Consider the following 12,054-nt stretch of genomic DNA (forward strand, 5'->3'; position numbering starts at 1 on the left):
TTGCATCATAAGAAATATGAGCTGTGGTTGTGCTGAGTGAATGACTGACACTGTAATACTGTGCAGAGGGGATTACATTCACTCCCTGTAGGCTGTGCCCCCTTTTGCTGAACTATGGGATATGTCTGGTTTCCTGGTAAGAGCTTTTTCTACTGTTCATCCAAAATCAACATGGAGATCATGCTCTGTTTGTGCACAGAGGCAGCAGATAAAGGAGAATTAGTTTCCTCTCTCAATCTTTGTGTCTTTTTTTCTGCTCCAAAGAGAAACAAGAGTGTTTTGTTTTGTCTGAGCTTCTGCTGTGCCATAGACCGTGGTGGTATTTTTCTCAAAGGACGCTTGATTAACTTCTGGAAATGATCCAAGTTACTCTAGGTGTTGGGTGAAAGTTAGTTTTTTGTTTTGTGGGCAAAACATAGCAGATGAGTTTGTAAAGTCCTTTGTAATCACTGAGCAGGCACATACAAGATAGAAAAGAGACATAAACAAAGGTGCTTGATTTCTCGGTTTCTCAGAAGAACGGTAGTCCAAACACAAATATGGGTGCGTGCTCACTATCTGATTCTGAATATCTGATCTAATGAAGGCTCTAAGTATGTGTTTAAAACTGTATCTGTTGTGAGTGATGAAAACATGTTTGTTTGTTGTTTTTTTTTAAAGGAAATGTTTGAATTTTGATGCTCACAAGCTGTACTTCATTTTTCTAGTCCATCCACCAGCAAAAATAAGAATTTTCCAAGCAAAAGCAGAAGAAAATAATGCCATGATGTTGAAGCAACAAAATACACTATGAATATTAAATTGAAACTATTCTGAAGGGATTTAGAAAAAAAAAAAAAAAAACTAGTAATACAGTGTTCCTCTTCCTTGTTGAGAAAACAAATATATAAATATAAAGGAATACATTTTTTTTTTTTTTTTGCATATTTCTAAGAACAGAATAAAGTATGTTTTTAAAATAATGCTATTTCCTTGTCTTTTTAGATAAGATTACAGTTGATGTTTTTGAGAAATACATTGCATGTGACATAGGCTGTTTTCCTCCCACTCAGTTGTTTGCACAAATATACATCCCACTTTGCTGATTACAACCGCAGAAACTGATGGAAAATATTTAATTAGTGCCCAGACATGATTGCTGTCTTCGTGCAAAAAGTTTGTGTGTGTGTGTGTGTGCGTGCATGTGTGTGTGCATGTGTGCATGTGTGTGTGCATGCATGTGGTTGTGTGTGTGTGTGTGTGTGTGTGTACATGTGGATGCAAAAGGAGATGCTTTTAGCTCATACGGTTTTCTTAGCAATTGTTTTTCCTGTATTGAATTCTAGTACCTTAAAAAACATTTACACAGTTAATTTTTCCAATTGCTGTATACCAATTCAGTACTGTTCGTTAATGAACAAATTAAAGTTGACTCACTGAATATTTGGAGCATTTATGAGTCTATAACTATTAAATTCCAAAATTATTGAGCAACTTTTAAAAGAATATGAAGGAGGAGTTTTACATTTACAGCAAGAAGATGTTTGGCCACGGTCTTGCTTCATCACCTGTATTAAAACCAGTTTTCGTTTCTGCAGCACAATCAATAGTGCTTACAGTGCTTTAGTAGAGGTCCAGCTGCTACTGTGCTGGATGAGTGTGATGCTTCTCACATGGGATGAATACAATCCAACTGCCAAGAAACTTAATCTTCGCCATGCCACTCCCAAACAATCTACAGATGGGCCACAAAACATTGGCCTCCAATCAGAATATAGTTTGGGAAAAAAATACCGAAGGCTAAACTAAATGATTCCTGGCAGTCACTTGCGATTGAATTTCTCTTAAATCTTTTTGTGTTTCAAAGTACAGTGAGTCGAGGGGGGAAAAAAAAAACACAATTGGAAAAAAACAAGCACGTTCATTTAATCATTTCAGCAAGTGTGTGTAGAGATTTAAGGATGAATGTTGCATTGTTGTACTGTACAGAGAGTCACTCTTTACAATAAACTGCTCAAGTACAATCTCTGCCTCTCCTTTTCCTTTGGGAGTCTTTCAGATTCTCCTCAGTGCTGGAAAATAAAAACAAAGTCATTACTTCACATACTTTGGGCTGATTTATATTTTTATAAAGGGAGCCCCATGAGAAGCATAGGTCCTGGTGTTTATTCTACCTGAGCTGTGATGGGTCACCCTCCCTCTTCTGTTGTGCCTGATCATATAACACATTTGGTACCTGGAATCTTTTTCACTGTAAGTCTGGGAAAAGTTGGTGCTCCAGATTGGCCTGGAAACGGGTAATCCTGCTCATTTTGGTGCGTCAGACTCTTGGATAAATCAGGACCTTGTCTTGCCCAGTATTGACACAGGCCTGTTCTCTGCCCCTTGAAAAGCTGTCACTGTCTGTATGAGGTGAACACTTAACAATCCAGACTTTTAGCTACCTGGGCACGAATAGACGACCTAGACGACCAAAGGATTCCACAGGCAGAATGTATAGAGGGCTCTCTGTAGAGGGTGGTAGAAAAATGTGCACAGGGTTGAAAAGTTGTTTTCATAAGGAGGGATGTATATAAAATTCTGGAAAAGCCAAACCCATGCTGGTCTATATCCTGACTACTGAAAATTAAACATTTAAGATTTGAAAATGGATATGGTTAGAATTTAGTTTATTCATTAAGTACACTCGCCAGTCTAATAAATAAAAGCTTTATGTGACATTCACCCTAGATTGCAGGAACAATAACACATGAGAAAATTGTTTTAGTCAGAGTTTCTATTCTCAGACATGTGTTTTCTTACTCTCTTTAAATGTGCCAAAATAAACCCTGACAAATCAAGAGAGCAGACACTAATTGTCCAGACATGCAGAGTTCAACGGGGCTGAAAGACTCAAATCCTAATTGGTGTAACAACAGTCTGCCAGCATGGGGCTTAATCACAGAGATAATGCCTTTTTTCATTGTGGTTGTACACTCATTAATGCACCTATTCTTGTGATGACATAGCAGTCAAATTATGGGTCTAGTTTGGATTTTGCACATTTTGTATTTAGTACCTCTTCTTGAGCATGGTCTACCTGTCTCTGTGGATAATCTATTTTACAACAGGTTTCTTTTTATTGTCTGGAATAACTCTCACTTTGTTTTTGTGGCCTTTAGTTTTTAGTTTAGTTTGGGTTTTTTGCTTGTTTTGGGAGTGTTTTTATTTTATAATAAACCTACCTTGTACTAAATGTCTGCTTAAAACTTCAAGCAAACATAAATTAAAAGTTATACTGGCTATGTTAACCCTTTATTGGGCAAGTGACTATATTCGGTAATTTCAGCAAACATTAAATAGGGGGCCAATCCTGTGTCTCAATGAAGTCAAGAAGCATGTTGGTTTTTATAACACTATATAGTGATTCAGAGAGACATGAGCTATACTTTGAAGCTGTAAGCAGTGAATATGAATGATTTTTGTCTGTTTATGACCTTATAATCGTTCTTTTATTGCATGTTTTATGGCAAGAGGAGGGAGACTGTTGTCACACCAACTAATGAGGAGGTAGACGACAATGTCCAATAACACAATAAGGTTGAAATTTTGAATTTCAGAGTATTTCAGTGAGTGCCCTATAAAAGAATAAGGAGCAATTCTCTTACAAAAATCACATTTAATCAAGAGAAAGAGTTAACATGACAGTAACCAATTTCTAAATAAAGGTTTCTAAAGCCTTCTCTAATCACAAACAGAAGGAAAAAGATATTAATGTTACTTATTTCTCTAAAGTCAGTCACAAACTTAGATTTGAACAAGTTTAACTAATTCACCTTTTCACCTCACCATTTTTTGGACTTAACATGTGAATCTGAGATTCAAATAACTGTGATATCCATTAATTTTAATACATTTATATGTATATTTCTTTTAAAAAAGCCTGTACAACTCAGTACAGTTCTCTAGTCCATCTAAAACATGGGGGGAAAAAAGTTAAAGAGTCTTTCTTATATTTGCTTTATATTTCTACATTACTTTGACAAAAATTACCCTCACATTTCTTAAAATTTCAAAAAGCTGTAAAAGTTACAATGGTTATGCTGATTCATATTAGTGCAAGAGAAAGAGGTAATATAACAGCAGCCAAAGATGGTTTATTTCCTTGGCTGGGGCTGAGGCACTCATCAAACATTTGCTGTACTGAACTCATCTGTTTGGAGGAGCAAACAGAGCATCTTTGGCATGCCACATTTCATCCCGGCCATCAGAGCTTGCGCAGTGTCAGAAAAATACCTCTGCTCCAGGGCTGAGTTTACCTGTGGAAACAGTATAAACACTGAGACTTTCTAAACTGCTGGCCCACTCAAAGAAAATAGAGGCGCTACAGAGGGAATTTGACTTTCTAGTCTTACAATAAACCTGCAGTTGGATAAAGTTTCCAGAGTGGGAGGTAGAATCATCATAACTGCTTCACCAACAGACTTCACTATAGTTCCTTTACTTTCCCTTCACTGTTTGCAACCAAAACATATAGAGAAGATATGGATGTCACCTGCCAACACTGAAAAAGACGCTCCTTAAATAAAATATGATCTTGGCAGTACCATTATACATTTCCATTAAGTATCTCTTTTAAGGCTAAATGTCAACATACTGGTCAGTCAGCACCAGATAACATGATTAAACACAAAAAAATCATATTAGTCTGTTATCAACCATTCATATGATAACCTGAGATGTGAATGAGGCAGCCTAAAGAAATAACATCATTTTTGCAGTTCCAGGAAATGTCAGTTTTCTGCCAGAAACCAGATGCTGAGTCAGCATGTTGGTAGCTGTTGTAACAAAACTGAACGATAACAGTGCACGAATATTGTTTGAATAAATATGACAATAAATGGCTCGGTGAAGCACTGCCCACCTCTGGATTTTGTGGTTGGTACATCGTAGGTTACTGGATGTCTTAAGTCAGTCTGGGTGGTGTTGTGGCGTAGTGGTTAGCACCTCCACCTCACAGGAGGTCAGATTGTCAGTTGGACCAGGACTTATCTGTGTTGAGTTTGCCTGTTTGTCTCTGGGCGACATAGGTTTCCTCCAGGTCCTCCCATTCACGCATATCAAAAACAGGTATTTGTAGATCAATTCAGTCAATCAATCAATCAATCAAATTTAATTTATATAGTACCAAATCATAAGAAAAGTTATCTCATGATATTTTACATATCGAACTGGCTGAAACCAGACTCTCAAGCCAGTTTACAGAAACCCAACAGAATCCCCCAGTAGCAAACACTTGTCACTGGTGACAATGGCGAGGAAAAAACTTCTAATGTGTCAGTCACTGATGCCAGGTGTGCATGAAGATGGATCAAATATAGAGGCTGAATTTCCTCATAGGGATAATTATGTGAATTAACCTTTACAGTGCACATATATCTGCTAATACTTCATATTATTAACATATATACTGGTATCCTATTAGCGCTGTTATTATCATTATAAACAACTTTGCTTCATTTTGCATGTTTTTCACTTCATAATCTCGTAATAACTGTTCATTTATCGTTAGTACAGAGGTTTTACATGTAATACAATCTTCATGTTTTACTAAGGCCCATAATAAGAAGAGTGTATGAAGATTATACAGTGAATGGAAAATATGTCGATGTAAAGCAAAACCATATAAAACTTACACCACCGCACATATTTGCAAAGTGAAGATTTGCTTTCCTGTTTTTGTGTTCCTCCAATTACCCGATTCTCTCTCTGATCTCTTCAGTCTGTTTTCATGTGACTTTGTGGAAACTGGCCCCATCTGAATCACCTCAGGTGAACAGAGCAGTCATTGAACCCGTTTCTGAAGTTATGTGCTGAATGTCTGCCAACGGGCGATTATAGCTCACTGATCTACCACCCAGGTCCACTGTGGGGGTCCATGCTAGAGGTGAAAAACATACTGGCACTCAAAGCATATGCATGGATTGAATATAGTAATGTGTGATTACGGTGAGTGGCATCAAATCACCTACAGCACTGAATTTAGAGATTTATATAAACGTTAACTTCTTGCAAAACCATACCAAAGGACTTAAAACAGCAGACCTCAGAGTCTGAAATCCCCCTTTTGTGAAAGCAAATCCATTATTGTGGAATAATCCCATTAAAACCAGGTGATAATGCCAACACCACCGATTCAGATACCAGTGAGTTGTTTGGCAAGAATGTTTAATTCTCGATTCATTTTGTCTAATGGTGCACTATAATCAGCTTAGAGGATTGTTGCTCTTTTGCTGACAGGGCTGACATTCATTTCTTCCACCAGGGGGCCTTTTCATCTGACAATGTTGCTGTGTACTGTACATTGAATATTGGTCATGTATAAAAATCCATGTTATCGGTATGAGCACACACACACACACACACACACGGGACACCGCAATGTACATAGACTGTCTTCAGTTGGTAATGAATTGCTTTTTCTCTCTCTCTCTCTCTCTCCCTCTCTCTCTCTCACACATGCCATATTCATCCACCGCTGTATACCAAAATATAACACTCTGTTTCACTATTTCCAGCTCCAACACACACCTCTCTGTGATTCACAATCTGGGACACACACCGTGAATAACTGAACCTCAACACAAATACACCAATATATGTTTAGTTTCTTTTTATCTATTTAAAAGTTATCATTACGATGTGTACATTACATTAACTGTTGGTGATACACAACACTGTTCTTTTGTCTTCCTGTGCAGGTAGCCCTCTGCTGGCCCACTGACCTGCTTCCTGCCTTTCTAAGCAGCCCTGATCATAGACTTAAGTGTTTCTCCCATCAGCTGAAACCAGATTGGATTACAACCTCCTGCAGAGCTCCTTCAATCCTAGCTTCAAAAGCACAAACACCTGGATCAAAATATAAAACATGGGGATGAGATGGAAAAAAAAAAGTTGCACTAAGTGTCAAGGACTGAATAAGTGCAAAATATTAAATACTAGCCCGCTGGCCCGTGGGGAAGCACGGGTTCTAGATCCTCTAGATTCCTTTATTGTCTTTACTTTTAGGTAAATTCCACTGGCATTTTCAGTTGAATAACCTCTCATGTCTGTTTCTGCACATGAAATTTGACACCATAGCAATGTGGCCCTATGGTTTATCTGTTGCTAGGTAACCCACTACAATCGGCGTTTTTCCACTGATCCTCAAATTGCGTGAATATAACTTGTACCTAATGGAAAATGACAGTTTTGCCAAAACTCATTTTTCGATTTAAACTTTTTTGCAGTGGCAAGAGGTGGTTTTCCGGGAGTAGAGCAATTGGTATATCATGCAAAACTGTTTTTCCACAACTAGAGTCATGCGAAAAAAAATGGATGTTGACGAACATTACAAGTGAAGAAGAAGAGTTTTAAAAGAAACATGGTGCAGTATGTGTGGACACACCAGGAAATGAATCGGTTTTTAATTTTGTACAGGATAGAGGGGTAAAATATAATTATAATGAATATATCTGTAAATCAACACGATATTTATGTTCGTTGCCATGTTTATGGACTGACTTCCTGTGTCATCTCGTGATAATAAATTTAAAAAATCTTTGCATTTGTGATTTAACCCTTTCATGCATAGTGGTCACTACAGTGGACAGTTCTTCTCCAGCTGTTCTCTTATATATTCATGGGTTTTGTTGTTTTATTTCCAAATCAGCCAACACAGTGGATGCTCATGCATCATCCCATACACTGACATTCAGATCATTACTGTAATTTTGCTGTTCTTGATAAAACTGATCTACACTATCATGTTTGAGCGTAAACCACTTGTTTTTGTTAGACACAAAGGTTTTTTTTGCATGCTATCTCCATTAAATGAGTAATAACTAACATAAGAAAATGTTAAAATGTCAGAAAACATCAGATTAGCAGCATTAAATATGTTTTTATTTCATTGTTTTCATATCACTTTCTTACAGAAGAGGATTGGGATCACTGGAAAATAAAAAAGGTGTAATATTTTTTTTATTATTATTATTCTGAGAAAAAAGTCAGAATTCTGACTTTAAACTCCGAATTCTGACTTTATTTTCCATAATTCTGACATTAATCTCAGAATCCTAACTTTTTTCTCGGAATTCTGACTTTTTTCTCAGAATTCTGACTTTAATTTCAGAATTCTGACTTATTTTTCTCACAATAATAATAAGAAATACATATTGGACCCAAGTTTATTGTATTTTTTTCCAGTGCCCCTAATTCTCTTCCGTACTTTCTGGTATTGGGTTTTAAATACACGTTTCTTTACTTCAAAAATTAAATGCATGGACATTTTTGTAACTCCATGAAAAAAAAAAAAAAAAAATCAATCACATTGTTTTTTTTCATGCCTAAAGGGGAATAAAAACACTCAAGAAAAAAAAAAAAATCTTGCCTAAGGTTCTCATAAGTCATGCATGAAAGGGTTAATGGAAAAACCGACATTACGCACTTCTGTTTTTTCGACATTTATAGATAGATAGATAGATAGATAGATAGATAGACAGATAGATAGATAGATAGATAGATAGATAGATAGATAGATAGATAGATAGATAGATAGATAGATAGATAGATAGATAGATAGATAGATAGATAGATAGATAGATAGATAGATAGATAGATAGAACTGGGAAATTACAGTATAGCAGCAGCAAAGCAGTAACTATCAGTAAATTTTTGCACATATGTCCAATGGAAAAGCAACTAACGATGATTCTATGATTCTGGACATAGCAACATGATTGGCCATTGGGAGGCCATTGTATTCCAAAATTACTAATATCTCCCGAACTATTGGTCCTATCAACTTGCTGTTTTCGCTAGTCTCTTTCTTGACCAAAAACACATAAGTATGCCAAACTGCAGCAGTCAGCTCTTTGTGGATTTTGTGTGATGCCTGAGACACACGCACAGAGTCCACTTCCCTTTCATAATATTGAATACACATTAGTGGTATCTTCATATGACTATTTGAATTCTGTAGCCTTGCATTGAACATGTTTGGATTACAAATAAATAGGAATGAGTGAACAAAACCAAAAGTGAAGACAACTTTTATTGTGTCTGTTTTATCACCTCATTTATCAACTCATTTTATTAACACAAAGCATTGTTACATTGTTTTGTGCATTGTAGAGACAGACATGTAATAAAACTGGCTTAATAGGATAGTTAACTTGAGGTGGATTTGAGTCACTAATCCATACGTGATAAGTACTAAAGCCTGGGTTTGATTGTTGAGTTTCATCTCTCCCAGTTACTGTGTATATTATCAGTAAATGAAACCATCAGTCCAGTTACACATGTCACACTTAGATCTACACTGTGCAGGTCTGACTGCGGTACAGCAGTCATGTCTGGTGAACATGTGGAGACGTTTCAGTAAACTGAAGTCTCTAATCTCATCTGTTGTCAAATGTGGTCTGTTCCATAAATTTTAGGTCACAGTAAGAATAGTCAGGGAGTCTCATGAAAAAGAAGAACACATAACTAAAAGAGTAATTGGCATTCTTATTAGTATGTTCTGCAAACTGGGGACATACTCTGGCATTTATTTATTTAAAAAAAGGGTCTGAAATGTTTAACTTTTATTTAGTGAATCTTATTCAAAGCTTTATGTGCTTTGAACGAGCTTTATTGACTTTTCCAATGCTGCCCTTGGAAAAGTCTTATGACATAATGTGAATGTAGCAGATGTATTTTTTACAGTAATAGGACTATATTTATCATATATTTATACAGGAAAATTTCATCTTCTAGCCAGTTAATATATAAAAACCAGAACTTTCTTATCTTAATCACAAACACTTAGATATTTCCACACTGACCCTGCTGTGGCTTCAGTTTTTTGCTATTGCTTTACCAAAAACCTAACCCTAAAAAGCTCCTCAGTCAAAACAGGACTGTCTAAGCCGTCAGAAGACACCTTTAAACTGCCCTCGGTAGGTCAGCCAACTGCAGAGTCCCAGTCTCCTTTTAGACCCCTGGAGCCTGCTCAGGATGCCACCACCTCTCTCTCTCTCTCTACTATGTCTTACTTATACAGTGTAATCTTCTTCCTCATCCTTCCTTCATCCAGTACTCCTCATTGTGTCTGTTCTACTCCTGTCCACTTCCACCTCCAGCCCCTCTATGAAGCTACAGTATTTACACTTAAGCATACCTAAAACTGTCAGGCCAATCATGTGTTTGTTGAGTTGTTTGTATTGAAAGTTTCTAAGAAATCAGACTGGAATAAACACATAATTTTTGCTCAGTGTATCATATCAGTGACACAGAATCCACTTTACTAACAATAGCTTTTCACATGTAATTTTACCTACAACTGTTTTATTAGAAAGAAATGGCATAATGTGAATATCTGTCAGCAAATACAATCTCAGCAAAACTTGAACACTACCTCTTCATAAACAAGATTTCTGCCCAGATCTGATGAGATAATTTTTCCTTTTTTTTTTTTTTTTTTTTTGTCTTGCCCAGCATCATGAGCAAATTTGCTTTGCCAAGGGAAACTTCATAAAGTATATGAGGCTCCCCTTGATATTCTACCGTCTTTATTTTAAGATTTGTTGAACCACATTTCGATGCCGGACTTGACATGAAGGAACAGGGGAAGGGGAAGAAAGAGGGAGGAGAGAAAAAGAGATAAGATACTTTTCCATTGGAAATGACATGACATCATCTACTATTAGAAATACATAGAATACCATGTGTTTATTTATATCCCACATATCAAATGATAGTGTGGCTGTATATGTCATGAGAAGAAAATAGATAGATAAATCTGTAGGTTTTTTTTTTCTTCTGCTACTCTGTTCTTTGTTTTATCTGTATGCCAATAAAAATAAACAGCAAAACTACAAAGCAAAAACATGGTGGCAAAATGCATAAAAATAATTAATATATTGACTAGTGTAATGGGCAGGGTGATGCAACTTCATGTTCAAGTTTCAACCACATAAATGTTGGCTCTACATCTATTTAGCTGCATCCTTTGCTGTATTCAGTCTTTCTCCTACTTCTATCCCTAAAATCTTTCTCCAGGTGTCTCATATTCAGTGTTCTCTGTTTCTTTCACCTTTGACTTCTTCTCCATTTCTAAACATCTTGACTGACCCCATTTCCAACTCTAACCCCCTTTCCTCACTTTATCCCTCCAACTCCCCTTCTTCTCCACCCTTCCTTGTCTTATCCTTTGAAAGATCTCATACCACTCTTCACCCCTTTCTGTTTCTCTCTTCTATTTCTCTTTACTTAAGACCTCAGACCTCATGTCTGCCTGAATATGTGTCCTGACCTAAACTAAACTAAACACCATCTGTCCATTATATGAATTGTAATTCAAGTCAGAATTACCCAACTGCACTTTGGAGGCAAAATAAAGAGCATAAGTTATGGTATAAATGATGAAAAACAGAAAGGGAAGCATATGTCTGTTTACATATCATGTACAATCAAGATCAGAATAAAGCATCACATTATCACTGGTGTAGGTCTACTTTGATGGATTTTTATATTTTAGACCGAACATTTCAATGCATCTTTGTGAACTAGTGATTAATCTTCCCAATAACTTGTTGCACCAAATCAATGATATGAAATCGAACAGATCAAGGCTATTTTTAACAGTTTGGTGGCTTTATCCAATAAAAAAAATCTATACATTGAAAGATGAGAGCACAAAAAAAGATGGATGATTTAATGTTTACGGGCAGTGACCAGTCCACGCCTGGACAACACTGTCCACTGTCACTTCTTTCAAAGCGTTCTCCTTCGTCATTGTCGTGTCATTCTCTATCCTTTCACCCTGCTCCCAGCCTTCCTCTGTCTCTCCCCAAAACCCCCTCTTCCTATCCCTTCCCCAAAGCCCTGCCATCTTTCAGCATTCCTTAGGTCTGCCATACAGAGCCCCTTTGTGTCAGTGGGTTAGGGAGGGAGCTCACGGTCCAACCTCTCACCACATGCTGCCGCTTGACTCACCTTAGGAGACCACAAACTACTGTACAGCCTTCTTTTACACACCTTGCCTCTTTCTGTCTCCATTTCCTCCCTCACTCT

The sequence above is a fragment of the Sphaeramia orbicularis genome, chromosome 5 (assembly GCF_902148855.1).
Source record: "Sphaeramia orbicularis chromosome 5, fSphaOr1.1, whole genome shotgun sequence".
Lineage (NCBI taxonomy): Eukaryota > Metazoa > Chordata > Actinopteri > Kurtiformes > Apogonidae > Sphaeramia > Sphaeramia orbicularis.